This window comes from Dermacentor albipictus, chromosome 4 (genome assembly GCF_038994185.2).
Source record: "Dermacentor albipictus isolate Rhodes 1998 colony chromosome 4, USDA_Dalb.pri_finalv2, whole genome shotgun sequence".
NCBI classification, from domain to species: Eukaryota; Metazoa; Arthropoda; class Arachnida; order Ixodida; family Ixodidae; genus Dermacentor; species Dermacentor albipictus.
In genome coordinates this window covers 77690992-77705047 of record NC_091824.1, presented here as the reverse complement: position 1 = coordinate 77705047, position 14056 = coordinate 77690992, and the positions used below count along the sequence as shown (strand labels likewise).

The 14056-nt window shown below is 47.6% G+C and overlaps 1 protein-coding gene across 4 annotated transcripts in view; it reads left to right on the top strand.

The window, feature by feature from the left end:
• The window catches only part of LOC135916455 (mucin-3A-like), a 251605-nt gene that overhangs the window by 35355 nt on the left and 202194 nt on the right, over positions 1–14056 (top strand). The window lies entirely within an intron of this gene.

The following is a 14056-nucleotide window of genomic DNA, read 5'->3' as shown; positions in this document are numbered from 1 at the left end:
TGAAGCGCTTTTTCGGTTGGAACGACGTTCACTCGTGCATTTCGCGCACTTGCATGCGTACGCATTTCTCAGCACGCTGATGTGCGTCGCCAATTTACTGCTGGGAGATTCGGAAACTTAGTTTTGTTTCATGGTTTGCAACACACCGCTGTATAAAGGCTGTACGTAGACCACTGCGCTGTACGTAGACTGAGGTTGCTAAGTCATGTGTAGGGGCACATATAGAGTGGATCTGCTTAGCGCATTGATTGACTCCACACCGCTGAATCTGTATTCTTTATGGCGTTTCGTAGCTGACTTTTTTGTTCTTTTTGGACTACTCGACGGTATGGGAAAACAGCCTCCACCCTCGGCTATACTTTGCATAAAGAAATACCGTATACATGACTTGGAGTGCTTTTTGTAGGAAAGATATGTCTGTAAGTTGTACGCTCCGTTAAGCTCGTTTTCAACTGCTGAAGGGGGCACACGAAACATACTTCATTAGACCTGGGCGTGAGCGTTCATTATGGATCGCCTGAATATAGCATTTAACTCGTTTCTAACAATACATACGCTGCTTATTGCAGGCGTACTATTGTACACTGAAATAATGAGATAAATCCTCGACGCACATTTTAGGAAGGTTGCAAGTGATATTCAGGGTCCCAACGCTATTGTATACAAATGCACCGGAACTTGTGGCCCTATAGAGCGTTCTCGAAGACAGCGCGTGTATACTGAATGTTGTATTGGCTCCCGCAAGAACCGCAAGATACCGTTTGGAAAGCAAAGCAAAGATAATAATAATAATAATAATAATAATAATAATAATAATAATAATAATAATAATAATAATAATAATAATAATAATAATAATAATAATAATAATAATAATAATAACCATTCGTGTAGAACTTCGAAAGTTCTGTCTTATTAGAAAACTGGCCCGTTCTCGAAGTCTTCTGTCTCTCCAATAACAGGTTTTCGCTTGAAGGCTCAGCGGACGCAATCTGAATAACCCTGGCGGTACTTTCCTTTCTCTTTTTCTTTTTGCTCGCCTTCACGCGAACCCAATGAATGAGCAAAAGAGAGAGAGGAAGGGAGAGGGGGGGGGGGGCGAATGAAGGAACCAACATGCGCCGGACAAGAATTCAAGAACGCATTCATAAGACGACCCCGTCTTTGCGCTCACAGGCAGCGCGGTCTTTCTGATGAAATATTCTGACCGCAGGCCACGTTGCTCGGATTCTTTCAGCCGGTGCTACAGCGCATGCGCGCAGAACTAACGGCTTCGAAGCTACGCCCCGTAATGTGCAGCCCGCGAGCACTCTTTTGATGGAGGGAAGCCAGTGATCATGCGTAGCCATTCTGATCTTATCACAGTGTTTTTTGAAGCTGGTCGCACCGCTTTTGCTCTTCTCGTTCTCGGGGGTGCGAGGAGGAGGGGTTCACGGGCTTGGCGGGCTTGCGCGAATGGATTTATAGACTGCGAGAGGGATGAATGAGCCTCGAGCATATAGCATAAGATGGATGCCCACGATCCAGAGGCACCTATGCCCACGCCTCGAGGTACGATGCGATTCTCCAGCTTCAGCGGCGGCCGCAGGCATCCAGCCGGCCCCTGACCCAGAATTCTGCGAACAGCTAACCTAGTTTAGGTCTCGGGCTGTTACGGCCAGAGAAGAACGTTCTAGGACCGTTTTCGTCCTGTGTGCTACCCGCGCAAAAAAAAAGCAACATTATGGTGCATTACAGAAGTTCATTTTTCTTGTGATTATTTGCACAACTCCGAATATTTGTGCAATTGTGATGGACAATGAGAGCGCGTGTGAAACGGGGATGACATTTTATGTGACACGGCAACTCAATTCATTCGCTTTATGCAGTCACAATAAAAGAGTGAACTTGTCTGACGTATAATATTGCGATGCTATACTTCGTTACCCTAAACGCACATGTTTATATGAGTTCTTGACTTCACCTTTCGATCTTTTTCTTTACAGACATCCTTTTCTTTTTTTACGCGCTTTGCGTCGGGTAACTATGTCTCTCGTTATCGCATTGTATTTGTGAGATGTGTTACCTTTAGTGACTAATTAATTGTATTCCGCATTGTTTTACGTTACTATAGCTGAATGAACTGCAGTGCTCAGGGAAACTCTTGAACCTGCTTTTTTTGTATGCTAGCACTAGCTTTAAGGCACTCAGTCGACAACATGATTAACATTCTTGCTTCAGGGCAAAGAAAGAAAGAGAAGTGATTAGGGAAAAGGCAGGGTGACTAACCAGGATGAGCCCGGGTTGGCTAACATCATTGGGGATGGAGGAAACGGGTCTAAGTACAGGATACTATGCCATAATCCCCCACCTGCACATATCACAAGGTCTTCGCTGTCGGACATAGAATGTTTCGAAATTAACGCCGTAGCGTCAAACTGGTGCTGAGAGAATTGACGTTACACCTCCTCCTAACTATAGGTTGGGAACATACGCAGACTTAGTGAAATGGAAAAGTTCTCATTTCTTTCGCGAGTCCAATCTTTTGCCAACGGCAAAGTGCTATTATACAAGATACCACAGAGAAGCCATGTAGACGACATCGATACAGTGAGGTTGCAGGTTTACAGAATAACGTCGTGAAGCAAAGCTTACTCTACACAGAAAGAAATCGTATTCGTGGACACATCAGCAGGTCAGCATGCGTTATTCTACATGCTGGATAAGGAACTATGATTACTTGCGTCTTTATTTTAGCTTCTCATTACACTCTTTTGGGAAAGTATCGTACCTCTGCCATAAGGAGCCAAAATATGTTACTGCGCCGCACGAGGCAGACATTGAAACTGCGAGAAAAAGAGGAACTGTCGAAACAGCATTTAATTTAAACGCAAATGTGTTTGTTCCACAGATACAATAAGCCTTCTCGCGAATCGCCAACTAGTTCCGATAAAACGGAGTTCTAAATTCGGCAATTTTTCTAGAATAACCTTTAACGTGACTCATGAATAACTGCTGTTGCAGCTTTGGGAGGGGAAGCGGGCACAAGGTGTAAGAAGGCCCCTCAAGGCACCTCGACGAGGGCATTCAGCGCACGCTTTCAGTACCTTCATCCATTTTCGATGAGCAAATCTGTGGGCTAAATGGTTTGCTGAGGCGTCGAAAACTCAATATATAAAGGGACGGCATGAGAGTGTGTAGTCACAGAAAGCAGCCACCATTTATTCCAACAGCATTACTAAATGCTAGGCCGTGACATTGGTACTGAGATTTCAAGCCACATTTTATTATTATTAATTTTCTTTCAATGTGTTTTCTTTAACGTTATTCCGGTCATTTGTGGATTGGATATGGGCGCTGGTTCTGTCTCTTCCTTTCCGTATCTTTAAGCATGAGTGCAGGTTATCGAATTGATCTTACTCGATTCATACAAGCTTGATTTCGTGCGGCTGCATCCACACTACGATAGTTAGTTAAAGTGAATAAGTATTTCTTGCAATGGACAGGTGGCTGCAAGTTCAAATTAGGAAACGCTGCAACCAGCACAACAGATGCGATGAAACGCGACGACACGCTTGACACCGCAGGTCATACCGATGACAACGAAACAGTGTCGAAATTCGAGCTGCCTCGAGATAAGTATGCAATAAAATAGCTGTAATTTCTGCCACGAGCTTAGACTTATCGCAGCATTTTTCTAGGCTGATTGGTTCATACGTGTCGTGGTGTCATAAAAGGCGAAACAATATGAAGCAAGAACAAGACAGGAAAGACTGTCTTTCCTATGCTTAGTTTTACCTCGCGATGTTTCGCCTCCTACGACACCGCGATAAGCTGTCACTTGCACTTTTTCCACGATTCATACTTTCCATGACCTGTGCGTTTTACATCGTCATTTTACGTTACCTATTCATCGACGTACGTTTGTAACGTCCTGATTAGTTCGTATCGCGTGACGAGATTCATATCCATTCTGAATCCTTTTTTTTCCTTTTTTATCCTTCTCTCTTTCTCACCTATTGCATCCCCTTGCCCCTCCCCCAGTACAAGGTAGCCAACTGGAGATAATCTCTGGTTAACCTCCCTGTCTTTCCTTTGCCTTTCTCTCTCTCTCTCTCTCAGCTGAGTCACTCCTTTGTGCTAGACGAAAGGTCGCATGAAGATGGAGGCTTGAATTTATCAGCTATGTTCGGGCAAAGAAAGCTTCAGCATAAAATAGAACCTTATTTATCCTTCAGTCAACATTGCGGCAAAATGATTTCGCCAGGTGTCCTTGTCCTCAGGACAGTGACTAAGACAAGTTACTTTTTCGAAACGCTGACTGAAAGCTAAGTAAGGTTTACCTTGCTGGCAGTTCGCTCTTGACCAGTTCCCGTATGACAGGATTAATGACATTGCGTAAGGAGTGTGTCACACGTTAAGTGCCACCATATTTCAGCTTGCGTGACACAGCCCGGAGGATTGCTTTCTATGTGCATTTTCTCCGACAAGTGCAAACATAGAGCTTCCTTTTTCTTTCTTTCTTTTTTTTGCCGCGTTTGTTCGTAGACCACACCCACGTGACGATACCGTTCAGAAAGTGCGCATGTCACCGGACAAGAGGAGCAAGTCACGCGATACATGCCTTGTGTTCACTCGCATCTCACTGCGTAAGCGATTGTGTCGCTTCACTTCCTTCCGTTGACTCTTTCAGAGCGCGTTTGGAGAGCGTTTGATTCGCCGCAAGCTATAGCCACGCAGAAACACTTCAAAAACTCCAACTGCAACAAAAGTTTAAGTCGGGTAAATTGTTTACAAATTAGCAGTACATATAATACCCGTGCGAAGGCTACAGGGTTGATAATTGTCAAGTAATATATTTTTTTTTAATAAACACATTTATATAGCATCTTGACAGACGACGCGTGCAGCTGGTAGCTAGGTGGTCTTACGGAAATCACATAGCATCGCCTCCGAGATATTCAGCACTCCGGGGGCTCGGCCCAATCTCGGAGGTATTGCTCAAAATTTGCGCTGGCTCACAAAACATCAAGTTCTGCGTCATTTGCGGCGAGTTGTGATGGCGGAGTCTTTCTCATTTCTTTTTTATTTCAGTTTCCGGATCAGGACTGTGCACTTTTGCGAGGTTTTCATGACGCGGCCACTCGCTCTTCAAGCGTAGTTTTTGCACCCTCCGAAGCCTGATATATATTTACACTATCCTGAACTTAGCTTCTACCGCTGCCCGGAATTGAATTACAGGATCTTTAACTTCGTAAGTCACGCATATAGTTCGACGGACAAATTGAAGAGAGAGAAAGCAGGGAAAGGAGCGGCAGGGAGGTCAAAACAGACGAGCGTCCGGTTTGCTACCCTACACTAGGAAAAGGAATAGGAGGACTAGAAAGAGAACTAACTAACGTGTGAAGTCACTAAATGAGAAAGCCCTATCAGTCAGCGTCATTTTTTTTCGTCGCCGATACACTTTTAAATTCGTTACACGCAAGTTTCCCTAAGTAAGTGTAACATTTCCGCAAATACGTTCCGCTTAGTTGACAAAACCTACGCAGAACGAGATTGTGATGTTCCACATAGTGAAACTTATGTGAAAGGAGATTAAGAGTAATATACAGTAACAGCGGCAAGAAGCTCGACCGAAGAAAGAGCGGACGCTCAGCGGCATTCGTGCCACGTTGTTTCCACTTCTTAAGTGGAACATGTTTGCAGGCACGTTCCACTTACTTCCCGCTTACTTACGTAACGATTGTCTTTGAAGAATGCCCAGTAGTGCCGCCACTGTATATTACGTCTTGTACGATGACCTATAACGTTTCCGTGTACTATATATACTGATAAATAGTTACACCATCTGAAACGTATTTACAACAATGCGTCGGCGAGAAAAATAAACTGGCACCTACGTAGAGCAACCGTCCTCAAGCGTCGGCTATTCCTTCGGCAGAACTTCTTACCACTGCTCAATAATATTTAACCTTTTCCCACATAAGTGGCCTATTCTAATCCGGTTCCACGTATAGCTAATTCGCTGAGTAAGTAGAGCACATTCGCAAAAAAAAAAAAGGAAGAAGAATGTACCACTTACAAAGTGGAACCTCGGTTGAACGAGATCAAGAGTGTATACGCGGCGCCGCGACAACTACGCTTGGAGAACCGACCGACTCTCCGGTCCGGCCGGTCGTGCGTTGGCTCGAGGCTGAAGTAGAAGAACGCGGTCATTCAAGGTTTCCGCGTGCGCGAGCTGGCGGCTGGCCGGCGGCGCTGTTTCAGGGGAGAGGGGGAGAGAGTGAGGGAGGAGGACGACGGCGCCGCCTGATTGCGTCCCCATTCGCGCCCAGCGCGCCCGGCTCTCTCCCCGGTCGAATCTCACCCGGGCAGTCACGAGCTACACCGTGGTCAGCCCCGAGGGTGTTCGCGGTGCGTGAACATTGCGGTGCGCACAGCGACGCCGTGTTGACAATTAGGGAGAACACGACCCGCGCGCGTGTCCCTCATTCGCCCGGCGCGAGAAACGGCGGCCCTATCGCTTTCGGCGACTTTCGTGAGTGAGTGTCGTTTGCCTTTCGACTAGTTCGCCCGTATACCCTTCCCGATGTTTGATTTTATTTTTAGTCCGCCGTTATGTTTGAGTTGCGAGCGTAAAAAGAACTTGAAGCTGCTTCTCTTGCGCAAGCTGGACTTCAGGCTTCCCTGATGAAGTTGAGGCTGCCGTGATGAGGTTGGGGCTGCCGTGATGACGTTGAGGCTGCCGTGATGACGTTGAGGCTGCCGTGATGAACGAGGGAACAAAACGGCGGTATATAGCATGAGCGAGAGATGCAAGTGCATGCGGTATATCGTGTTTCATTGAGAGCTGATAACCTGTCATTATTCGATGCCGTCAGTTTTCTAGTTCAACTGTCGATTTCTACCAATCGGAGAAGCATATAGGGACGCCGCGGAGTCGATGACCGAATTCCGGAAGCTGCGAGTAGATTGCCAAATTGCTTCGGCTTCAGCGCCCGGCACATAATGGGGAACGCGTGGCCCTTGTCTGTCGTCTCGACGTTTTGTCTGCACCATTGCAAAACACCTGCATGCGCAGGCTGAGAAAGCTACTTCGCTCGAAAAGGGAGGAGGGGGGGGGGGCGAAAGAACTCGCGTCATTTTGCGAAGTCAAGCTCCGACCGATATTATATTGGTTTGCACTCTTTTCAGTAATCGTGCCTTCAAGACAGAATGCACCCAAGTGAAAAAAAAATCTAATCGGCATCGAAGCGTGCAACAAGTTTCTGGCTCACAAGCGACATCCGCCTGTGCCTCAGAGGTTCCTGTAGTCACGTTTCATACTTGGCGCGTGATATAAATCTGTCTGCAAGTGGAGAGATGTAGGGGTTGGTCCTGCTTTTAATCACTTCGGTCTGCAATACCTCTCCATTCATCACACGCGTCGTTGTTGACAGTGAAATGTCTGGCGCGGATGTAACAGACGCGTAGACGCCCGCAATAACGGGCGTCACCGCTCAAACATCTTGCATGTCGTGAAGGGCGTCGGTTAGCCCGGCTCACATCTGTCAACGTCAGCGGCCGTGAAAATTAGGGCTGTACCTTTCCCAGTGTACGCAGCTGAGACTGACGCCGACCGAAGTTGGGTTGTTCCGTTGCCGTTGGTTTATTTGTTTCTGCTAAGCTGCTACCGATCGCTTCCCTGATTGTGTTCTCGAAAACATGGCACTGTTTCGTTGTTCTTTTTTTCTCAGTCTATATTCAGAATGTAGGCGATGCCGAGAGTGAATCCTGATGCATGGTCAACATATCGTGCCGCCATCAGGACAGTGCCTGATCGGAAGCACACAAATACAGAGTTGTTGGGGTCATTTCATATATATATATATATATATATATATATATATATATATATATATATATATATATATATATATATATATATATATATATATATATATATATATATATATATATATTGCCGACACGCGGTAGGGCTGCTGGCGTATCGGGCGTGCGTCATCGTATGTGATCATTCTGTGTCTTGTAACTGATTGAAGTCCGGCGTACATCAGACGGACTTGCGAAATATGCCCTGAATTCAAGCAAGAGCTCGCTGAGTGCTGCACACACGCAACACAGAGCGAGCTCTTGCTTGAATTCAGGGCATATTTCGCAGGTCCGTCTGATGCACGCCGGACTTCAATTACAAGACACAGGATCATCACATGCGACGAAGCGCGCCCGATACGCCAGCAGCCGCATCCCGTGTCGGCAAAGAAACGCGAAGTGATTCGCACGCAAGTACTGCAAGAGATGCTCATCATCGCATCGTCCAGTCGTCCCAGAGATGATCTCATCGAATCGTCCAACACACCGTGATCGTCTCCGGCCGTTCCTGCCAGAAAGAAAGACGAAATGCTACGCTTCTACATCGGGTCGACTATACGGAAGCTCAACAACGTAACTTAAAGAGGACGTGTACTCACGGCCATGCACCGACGACTCGTTAGACAGGCTGCGGTGTGCCCAGTATTTTTTTCGTCATTCGATTTGAAAAGCGGGTACTGGCAGGTCGAGGTAGACGAAGGAGACCGGGGAAAAAAAAAACAACACTTTTTGTGACTCCCGATGGCGTTTACGAATGTCGAGTGCTCCCTTTCGGCTTGTGTTCAGCCCCATCAACTTTATAGCGAATGACGGAGACTGTCCTCACTGGGCTGAAGTGGCAGACTTGTCTTGTGCATCTTGATGGCGCAAGCTGCCACTGTATTCTATGCACGAGCATGCGCCTCGAGGGTGTTTTTTCCCCCTCTCTTACAACGCTTCTTCAGCATCGAGTCAATGCTCTTTCCGAGGAAGTGGGGAAAGTGCCACCTGCTTTAGTGGTCACAGTGCTAGAGAAGAGGCAGGCAAGAACTAAAGTTCCCAGGCAAGGACAAGAAAAAAGAGGTCCGCCTATAGCTGCTACCCACCTCCCTCGATAGCCAGGTCCCACCACCGTCTTTTTTCCAGGAGCCAGTTCCCTTTCAAAACAGGTGACATTCATGTACGACGACATTCACATTGGAGATTATTTTGCATAGTTTATCGTTAAGTTCATTCGCTTCACGCTTTTTGAAAACAGTTCTTTTAATTCGTACGGCCACACCGCCTCGTCCGCTGGCCTGTTGCAATTAGGTCTTCGCGCGCAATTCCAACATCCAAAAGTTTTAGCTAGGGATAGCGATATTCACAAACATTTAAAACCGAACTATATGAGAGCAAGCGTGAAAAAGAAAAGAAAAAAGAAAAGGAAAACCTCACGCAGTGTTCTGAGGCGTGGCAGTGACATTGAAGCGCGTCCGCGCAAACAGCCGCACCATCGCATCAAGAGCAAGCCCCGCGGACCGCGCGCCCGATCACGGCATCTGAGAACGTGACGAAGTAAGAAAAAAAAAAGAAAGAAAGGTTCCGCCATCACACCGCGCGCTCGCACGGGCGACGCCTCACGCGTGTATCGTCGCCATCGCGCTATACAACGCACCGCTTTCCTTCCCGGTGCCGTAAAAGACTCGCTGCTCACTGCGTGGATATCGCTGCTTCTCCCTTTGGCCGCGGTGGTGCGTGTTTTCGCGTCCCGGTCAAGACGCGCATGCCAGTTCTGCGGCCACGCGTGACCGAGTTCACGAAACGGCTCGGTGCTCCAGCCAAACACAGTATACGCCTCCCCCAAAGGCGCCCCCCCCCCTTCCTTCACCGCCTGCTTTCTATACGCACACACAGGCGCATCTTCCCTTCGTATTTCGTCACGCGGTTCCGTTCCTCCCGAGGGCTTCTTTAGGAAGCTCTTCATCCCCTTGTTCTTGAATCCCTCCCACTCTTTCCTACGTCTTTCTTTTTTGGGTGTGCGTGTACGCGTGTGTGCGCCTTAGCGTTCCTCGTGCTAAGTATGTGTTTTTGTTTTCACCCGTTATCACCCGCTAGACGGTGCTCCATCGAGGCGTCGTCGTCGTTTTCCTGGCGTTTATTGCGGCCTCAGCCATCCTCGTAAAGGAAAGAAGGAAACTGTGAGGACTACGCCGATCGAGCACCTCTAATGGAGATGACGTAAACGTCGAGACTGGGGAGGATGAGTGTGGCGCGGCTTGCGGTGGTTTTCTTGGGACGGACGGAGGGGCATATTGGAGGCCGAAACTACGGGTCGCAGTATATATGCGGCCTGCGCCGCATAACCCGACGCAGGCGACGATATATGTGATTAGCGAGAATACTGGCCTCTGCGCGTTGGGCTTCGTACGGCACGAACTTTCAACCGGGAAATGGCGATGCAGAAACCCTGTGAGATAGCGTACTCGGACGCACGTAAAGAGCGCCTCTTCAATTTTGCAAAGGAAGTGTCACTCCCTGTGTGTGTGTGTGTGTGTGTGTGTGTGTGTGTGTGTGTGTGTGTGTGTGTGTGTGTGTGTGTGTGTGTGTGTGTGTGTACGTGTGCGTGTGCGTGTGCGTGTGCGTGTTCGTGTGTGTGTGTGTGTGTGTGTGCGTGTGTACGTGTGCGTGTGCGTGTGCGTGTGCGTGTGTGTGTGTGTGTGTGTGTGTGTGTGTGTGTGTGTGTGTGTGTGTGTGTGTGTGTGTGTGTGTGTGTGTGTGTGTGTGTGTGTGTGTGTGTGTGTGTTTGAGCTTGCAGAGCTTTTATCGCTACTCGCGGCGTTTGAAATCGATGCGTTACAAGCGGCCAGATGATGGTCGGACAAGCCCATCGCACGCCTTTCTTGCTGTGCTTAGAATAGTGCTTCACGTAGGCTATAGACAAGAAGCCGTTCTTTCAGACTACCTAATTTTGCCGCATCTGTTCCCAACACAGTGCGGTGTGTATAATAAATAATCGCAGTAATTTGATGTACAATTTTCAAGGTTAGCTCTTGGTGTTCAAAAACCAATATTAAGCTAGTAAGGATACTTATTGAGCGTCCATAAGCGGTAAGTGCATGCAGCACATAGTGGGCTGAAAGCTTACATTAAGTAAGCGACAGTGAAGTTACTACAGTAAAGCTAGAGTAAATATAGTAAAGCGGAGCGTTACTATTTCTCCGAGGACTGAATTGTTGCCAAGCCGCGTACTATCAATGAAATAATCGTTATCATAAGCAAAATTCCTGGATGCATGCATTTCAGGACGCCAGTATGAGTGGAGCGTACATAGAATGAATGTGGCGGGAATTAATCTTGCTCTTCAAATTTCACTGTAACTGAGTTCCTACAGTTGCTAACGAGAGAAAGTCAGGTATGCTAAGCGTATACCTGACCTTTAGATTATTTAAAATATGAAACACATCATTCTCAGAAGCCGACGCTGTGTCGAGTGTTGCGCCAAATGCAATAGGTTCGCGATATTACATAAGCTTCGGCACGCTACCATACTGATGGAGCTTAGGGTGACAGACCAGCAGTTGAAAGTTATTTACTGTCATTAAAACGCACAATAAAAAAAAACCCTCTGTTGGGTTGGAAAGGTTCTTGACCTCGCGTAACCAAAAAACAAAATGTCAGCGAATCTCCTTTTCTTTTTGAGGTACGAAGCCATGTCGTCTAATTCGAAACAACGAACAGCTTCGCTTCTTCACAGTCCAACGGATTGTAGTGTAGCCGCGTCGTCGTCTGCTTCCCAAGCCGACTTCAACGATCACTCGTTTCGCCGTCAACGCCGAACTACAGGCTATCGGAGCGCCCTCTTCTCACACTGATTTGCGAGCTCCTCGTTCACACACCGGAGCAAGAACAAAGCACAGAGCAAGCTCGCACGCCAGCAGCGCAGTCCGTGCTGTCCTCTGTGACCACGTTCTAGCAATGGGAAAAAGAAGAACGCGCATCTTCTTATCAGCAAGACAAATGAAGTACTCACCGGAGGAGCGCTTTCCCCAGCCACCGTGCATGCTACATACGTGTTAGTTCGTTTGTTCCTTCAACTTTCTTTCTTTTTCTTCTTTGCGGAGCTTGTCGCATGGAGGTCGATTTCTGACGACCTTCTTCACTGTCTACTTGTTTTTTTTGGTCCCCCTTCTCTCGAACTCTTACGTGTGCCCATGTTCGCTTGGCCATCGCTTTTGGATCGCGCGAGAATAGCCGCCGCTCGCCGCGTTCGTGATCGGTGTGACCGATGTGCTGGCCTAATCTTGATCTCTGGCGGGAATTTCAAGCAAGGACGCGCGCGTCCATGCCCCCGCTTGTATCGCCGGTACGTGGCACCATGGAGCGGGAGGCCGCCATTTTGAACGCGTGACCTTGCCGTCCTTCGAGAGGGCAGCCCCTACAGGAACAAGCAGAATGCGTGATTGGCGACGCAATTGCTCCTGCTTGTTCTGCTCCGAGCTACGCGCGTTACTCGACCCGTCAGTCGTTCGCTCATGAAGGCTTTCTCTGCTTCAGTCCGCCTGCATTCCTCAGTCACTCACTAGCTTCTAGCTCACTCACTCACTCACTCACTCACTCACTCACTCACTCACTCACTCACTCACTCACTCACTCACTCACTCACTCACTCACTCACTCACTCACTCACTCACTCACTCACTCACTCACTCACTCACTCACTCACTCACTCACTCACTCACTCACTCACTCACTCACTCACTCACTCACTCACTCACTCACTCACTCACTCCGCCATTTCTCCGGAGTGAGCTTGCGCTAATCCACCAAGAGCGACGCCCGGTGACATTCCGTTCTTTCCCGACACCACACAATAAAGCGACACATAAGCTGTTATACTTTACCATGTACAATGGCTCAGTTAACAGCGGGAGTCACTACCTTTAAGAACTCTACTTTGCGACAACCTCGAAGGTTGTGCGACGACATTTGCCCCGTAACCTTGCCGCGCGATAGACTCATCTATCACCTAGAAGCTGTAAGTGTTCAAGCGTGAATCTCGACTCAGTGTCGGGGAAAGAAAAGTAAAATTTGCCAATAGCTCTTATCTCTGCGCAAGCGTCTTTGCTGCTCAAACGTTCCCTCATTCGATACACACTGGGCGCAGTTGTGCGCACTCCAATAGGGTATCGCCGCTTACGAAACCGAGAAATCCCTATTTGTTCCTTCACTGGAGGCGCGGAGCTGTCAGAACGAGCACGCAGGCGTCACACGTCTTTGACGTCATTGGTTCTGTAAAGAAAGTCCTTTAGGATAGCACTTCGCACCAGTGAGATGCATGTTGCTGCAACTAAATGCTTGCGTTTGTTATTTGTTAAAGCACGCACGTCATGCGTTACGCAACTCATACAAGCAGCAGCTGTATAGCTGGACACTTGAACTGCCGACTGCATAATTTTTGGACAACTGGGTTCACATTGAAACATTTTCGCTAGTGAGCAATGAATGAATAATTGAGTCGCTCTAATCCAGGTTTCGGCCTCTTTCATAAGATTAATCATATTAATGCTGTTTTAAAATACATTTTTCCGTTCATTTCAATAGTGCATCGGCTCGAAGTGACCGCTGTTAGATATTGCGCTTGAAACCTTGCTGCAATAATACGTATAGCGAATCCTCTGTGCCAAGAACCAGCGCTGAATGTAACCCCGCTCCCGCCTTCATTACCGCCTTCATTACCGCCTTCATTATCGCCTTCATTACCGCCTATTATACTGACACAAAAATTGTCAATGTCGCCTTGCAAGATGCCCTGTGATATGGTTGTTTCTTTTGCAATAGTGTTTAATGCGCGTGTCGTGCATTATTTATTACCGCCCTCATTTCTGCAGTGCCTACAGGTCTTGCGGTATCATTAACAAACGAAATGAGCGCAACTTACAAACTACTTAGGGAAAAAAGGAGATGCTTTTGGTAATGAAAGAATGTGTGACACTTAGAGCCCAGCGAAACCGATCTCCGGTCTGACGGAAATTCCCATTCACGTGTTTGTTGGGGTGTCTTGTGAGGCTTAAGTGTTTGTCACGTGCATTTGTGACGCGCATCGTCTCACTTCATCGTACTCGTCCGGAGTTTCCTGCTAGGCACGCCGCCAGGCAAATCTCTGCTGTACTAATTAACAGACTTCTCACCCCTCTCTCTGTCTCTCTCCCTCGATATGCGTCCGAGGCTAAAGAGAAGTGTCATT